The sequence below is a fragment of the Monopterus albus genome, unplaced genomic scaffold (genome assembly GCF_001952655.1).
Source record: "Monopterus albus unplaced genomic scaffold, M_albus_1.0 scaffold244.1, whole genome shotgun sequence".
NCBI classification, from domain to species: Eukaryota; Metazoa; Chordata; class Actinopteri; order Synbranchiformes; family Synbranchidae; genus Monopterus; species Monopterus albus.
Window position 1 is genome coordinate 550,828 of NW_018128124.1, and position 6,109 is coordinate 556,936.

The window sequence follows — 6,109 nt, forward strand, 5'->3', positions numbered from 1 at the left end:
GGAATAAGGTTTTTGCAATAAAGTGCCTGATCTGGCGGTTATCTAGTTGGCATGATACTGTAGATCACAGAATACCATGTTATCATGTTGTATGTGCTATGAAGTTGTTGTATTTTGATACTAAGTAAGCAGGAACACATGCAACAAAGCCATCATCTGTATACAATAAGTCAGACGGTTTACTGTATGGATTCTGATACTAAGGGCAGTTTACATCTGTAAGAGCAGTTGTTTGTTAAGGTTTTTTGTACAGAGGTTCATTATACACATTGTTTGAGATGCAGAGATATGTGATCACTTCAGCTGCACCAGCCATGAGACAGCACAATATGATTACAATACACTGACACAATACTCCATTGATGAATACTTCTCACACTGCTGAAGCTGCAAGTTTTTCTCTGCAGTGTGGGCATAGTTTATCCCCCAGAATGTTTAAGTGATGAGGCAGATCTTGAGTTCAGACAAGTTGCGCAGGCGTCTCTTTCTCCTAGTCTCTGCCACTGCACATTCTTTGTTTCCCTCTTCTCTCTCCCTCTTCCACATTTCAACAAAAGGAATCAAGACAATTCATAATCGACTCCATTTAAATGTGTGGCAAAACATTAACACAAATATAACTTATAGTGTACAAGCACTTAGAGAGAGATTCATGAGGAAAGGCAGCAGTTATTAGGCACAGCATCCTGGCCAAATGCAAAATTGGTGAGGATCAAAATTTAGAATATTTCTTAGCTACTCAGCCAGAAATAATCTAACTGGCCAATTTACTTAGCGGCTGGACCAAGAGAATATTTTGTATGGATAGGTAGTTTTAGATTGCAGTCCTGTGGAAAAAGCAGGATGCATTACAAGGAGAAGGTAACAGGGCTGCATGTAGGAGAACTGCAGAGCAGTAATGGCAGGTCCCTTTTGACAGAAACAGGGTAAATAATAGAAGAGATTGGCCTCTGAAGTGTAACAACAGCATCAGTTGTTTCACAGAATGCCTCAAAAGGACACAAAGCTTAATTTTAGCATAAGAAAAATGTTCTTTCTTGGTCATAATTTTGTTAGAAACTTACATGAAAGTATTCAGCTCCTCTGAGATTCAAGTAAAAGTAACAATAGAATCATAGATTACACTCTTATAGTAGTTTGACATATATACAGTACTTTTTGGTATTAACTGTACCACATGCTACACATCTCCCAGAGTTGAGGTAGTTCTGTGGCTTAATGGAGCAGAGAAGGAGACCAATGAGTAAAGCACAGCCAAGCACAGCCAGGTGGAAGGAAACGCGCTCGCTGGAAGGTGTTCACACAGATTGTTCACAGGAATATGAGACTTTTTTTTTTTTTTTTACTGTAACACAGACAATCTTCCTCCCATAATATTCACTAGGAGGAAGAGTCATGACACAAAGGAGAAAGGGGCATTACAACTGTTTTTGTTTTCCTGTTATTCTCTGAGGACATGATGAGCATCTTAGTACATCCTAGGGTTCAATATGCAACATGACTTTAGGAACATGCCTGTACACTCCAGTTTGCAGTTTCACACCTTAATTTAAGTGGTAGTACATCAACACCTTAGTTTATCAATCTTTGCATTTGCAGAGGCAGTGGCTTTTCTATGGTGGTTTAACAGATTTTTAGTGAAACTTAATGTGAATGTTTCTAAGATTAATTTCCAGTTTACAATCAAACTGAGTCTTCTGCCTTCACCATGCACATAGATGCACAGCTATGCAGGATGCCAAACAAACTTCCAGTAAAGGCTGAAAACAGGAACTGGACTTAAGTGTCAACAACTGCTGGGTGGTCTGACAGGACATTTTGTGCACACAAGCATTGTGATATGTGATGAATCCTACTGACTTTGGTGATACCTTAATTTTTCCTGTTGAGCCACCAGCAGGTTGATGTTTGTGTTTGAGAGTGAAATGTCTCAGTGAATGCTGGATTAATTACCATGGAGACTGGTTGGGCAGAGTAAGGGAGCAGAGCAGCTTTTAACAACAAGCCAGTTGAAATTGTGCATCTAACTTTTTTACCTTTACAGCTTAACCGTGATGTTTGAGTGGCTGCACAGTCATCTTTTAGTCACATCTTATAAAACTGAGGCACTTGAGTAAAAATATTTCTATTTGCCACAATAGCACTGGTTATAACATCTAAAGCAGGTTGCGTCTTGAGAGTCTCTCTCTCTCTCTCTCTCTCTGTTTTTTTTTTTTTTCTTAATTCTGGACTCCAGTAGCAAGCACTCCAGCTCTTACCCCAGAATAATTACTGAGCCATGGATATTTAATTAGAGCTCATTAAACGACTGTCATGAAAGAAATGTGGCTACTTGCCACTGCCTCTTAGATACAGGGAGTCTATTTGGCTGAAGTCTGTGACAGGTCTTCATTTCTCTGCTTAATCCACCACGTCTAGCAGACCACTGACAGCTCCTCTTTGTTTGGGCCTCATTCAGGTTCGGATTGAAACTCAGGAAGGAGGGCAGGAGGAGGGGGGGCCCTTATGAGAAATGTGTGGATGCAATAATACCGCGGCTATTCCTGAGGCCGATTGTTTGCTTTTCTGAAGTGTCTGCTGGATAAGGGGGTGGTCGGCTTTTTTGACACAAAAGGGATTATTCTAGAGTTCAGCAGACATACACCACGATTTAGCCTTCAGGTTCAGCTACAATCTTTATCTCCTATCTGCAGTGAGAAGCAGACAATGGAGCAATCACCATGCAGTGTGACACACAAATCAGTGTCGAGATTCGCAAAATAACAAATATTATCCCCTTTCATTGTAGTTTTGATTAGTATTATTGTTGCTCACAGCTGCTTATCACATGCAGCTCACTGGTACAGTGTGTTTTTAGAGTACTAGAAACAGTCAACATACTGCAGTGTTTTAGCCCCCAACCCCCATTATTTCACAGCCTTTTCCACCCAATAGCCCTCGTTGTGTTCAACAGGCCATGACAGTGCTCACGGAGCCAATCCAAGCGTGACACTATTGTAGCTGAGTGTGTCCAGATAAGTTTCTTTTTGATTTTACTGGGATCTGTGCTGAGCTCAGATGGTTTGTGTGTCAGCGGTAATGTAGTCGGGTTCGACCAAGAAACAGGATCGAAAGGATGAAAGGGCCCAGAGGTCAGCATCGGGGGGGGGAAAGAATGGACTTCTTCTCACACCTCTTGTGACTGAGCAGATACATTCAGATACAGCACCTGTGTTCTTGTTTGATGGATAAAAAGGTTATATACTGTATATATACATATATGTTTTTGAATGTTATCAAGGTTTTCACTATCACTGAGAGATAGTTACAGCTGTGGCTCAGGAGGAAGCGCCATCATCCCCTAACCAGAAGGTTGGCAGTTCAATTCCCATTCTCCCCAGTCCACATGTCAAAGTGTTCTTGAGCAAGACACTGAATCCCAAGATGCTCCCAATCTCAGGTCAATGCCTTGTAGGAACAGCGCCGCCATCTGTGTGTGTGAGAGCTGGCACCGCAGATGGCTGCCTCAGTTCTGTACCGGAGACAAATTGTCACACACGTGGCAAAAAAAGTGATTAAATTAATTATATGTTTAACTTAATTTCATATGATTATTATTGTGAGCATTATTACAAAAAGGGGGATTGTTTTGAGTAGAGGTGACATTTTGTATGAATTTACTTTGCTTAAATTGCTCTCAGTATTTATCCTTAAGCTCCTTTTCAATCACCTTCCTAACATTTTATAAAAGCCTAGTCCTTAAATGATTGTTCACAATTGACTGGTCTCAAAACATCCAATCCATTATTAATTTTGTGGCATGTTTGTCTTGGGGCACAAACATTGTACCTCTCTAATTAATTTGAAAGGACAAAAATATTTATATATAAATTTATTTTCTTGGTGTGTATGGGCAGAGAGGAAATTCCACTGAGTAGGTCAGACTTTAGTTTTTACATTTCTTCCGTTAGAGCTGCATGATTAACTGTATTTTTAATTACACTGTCATATCAATTAATGTTTTCACTGTGATGACTGGCAAAAGTCCAGCACGCCCATGGTTTTATTAGCAGTGATGGAATTGTCAAACACGACATGTTATGTTTTATTCATAATTTGCGACTTCTACATCACACTTGCTGTTAATATTTCTGCTGTCAGAAGCAATGGCTTCTTTTGACATTTGTCTGAGACTAGAGCAATTGAATGGGCTCTCAGAACAATTATTCACATAAAAGCTCGACCAGAGAATCCACACTCAATTTGACTTAGTTTAAATATTTTCACAGAATATTAGAACAGCAGTGGTGGCAGCTTTTGAAGTTTTCATTTTTTCACATTTTCAGTTTGATGTGTTTGTGTCCAAATGACTTATACATGAAACTATGCACACAAAACTGAGATTTGTCAAGATTCAAGCCCACTTCTAAACTAATTTCTTACCTGTTACTCATTACATACAGAATTCATTAAGGTGACAGGTTACAAGACATGGCCTTGTTTATATGTACCCCACTGATGAAATGAGTGGCAAATAATAATAATGACAATGTTTGTATGAAAACTCAGACTCAACTTAAATATTTCCAACATGGTGTACATTTGACTGTGTATCTGCATGATGGGCTAAAAAAGATACACAAACAAAGAGATACAGTGAAGTGTATTTCAGTTTTTCCTCAGTAGATTCCAGACAAAATGAAGGAACAGCACAGCAGCTGTATCATAACCTCCACTGGAGGAAGTGCTCTGTTACTAATATGTGATATAGGTCAACATTTTTCATTATGAAACCAATAAATATTTCACAATGCTGAAATGCTTCCAGGATGTCAAAACGGATGCTTCTCCAAAGGTCACCTGTTGTGTCAGCTGAGGACCTTAGCCCACAGTACTGGAACTTATAGCTACTGCTACAATGATAATTTGCAGTCCACAAGTAAAGTAAAGGGGAATAAAGAATCTCTGAGGTCTCCTCCTACTTGGTGACCGAGGTGTGACTGAGCCCGCTGCCCTCTATTTGTCTAACTCAGTCAACTCTGGAAGACGCCTCTTGCTTGTGGTGTGGCAGCCAAAACTGAATGTCAGCGACTTCTTTACTTTAGTCTTTTTTTTTTTTTTTTTTGCTGACTTTTTTTTTCTTTTTTTTTAGTGCCAGATGATGACCCTTTGCAACATCACTCACGTGCTTCCTTTGTATAACATTTTTCACACACTGGTGTTCCCGTTATAACCTGTCAAAGCCCTAGTGTCATAACATCGGACAGTTTAAACAAACTGACCATTAGGCTCGCCTGTAGTGACAGAAGCACATCGACTCAGTGTGGCCTTGTGATGTAAGAGACCATCCAGTGACAGAGAAATCATAGGCTGAATCTTTGCAAAAGGCACAAGAGGGCTCCACGCAGATGATTTCAGTAACAGAAAACATTTGACAAAGCTATAAATGCTTTAAATATACTGATGGTATGAAAGGGTGCTACTGTACTACTACAGCACTGAGCCACTGTGACAAGTGAACAGGAGTTTAAGTGGGATTTATTGCTACACGTGAGTGGAACTCATTTTTATTCAGATGAAGAAATTGCTTTTGATCTTTGATCTCTTGACTTATCTAACACAACAATATTTAAATCCACAACAACATCACAGAAGCTTTTACATACTGTTCTAAACATTCAGGCCAGGAGTCAATGAATCATTTCAGGTTCGCAGAGACCGACCTGCACCGTATAAACAGAACAAGCAAACAAGCTGTGTTGAGCTGAAGGTTGCCTACAGCACATGTTAGAAAAATAAAACCTTTGCAGCAATCGTGAGCTGACATGAGCAAATTACAGGCAAATGTCATTATGTAGCTGTGATAATATCCATTTGTGTACTGCAGCCAAGTATAGAAGCTCTCTGGACAAAGTACTGAGATTTCACTTAAATAGTTCTGGATGTATATAAACATTATTGTATTGATTTCAGAAATTGCATAAAAGAATCCAGGCATGCAAAGCTCACTGTGAAGGATTAAGCCCAATCACATTTGTTCTAAGTCCTAATAGGACAAGGGACATTTCATAGGGTCTGGAATGACAAAATAAGTTAAATCGTAATCAAGATTTTATGTTGTTAATGTTTC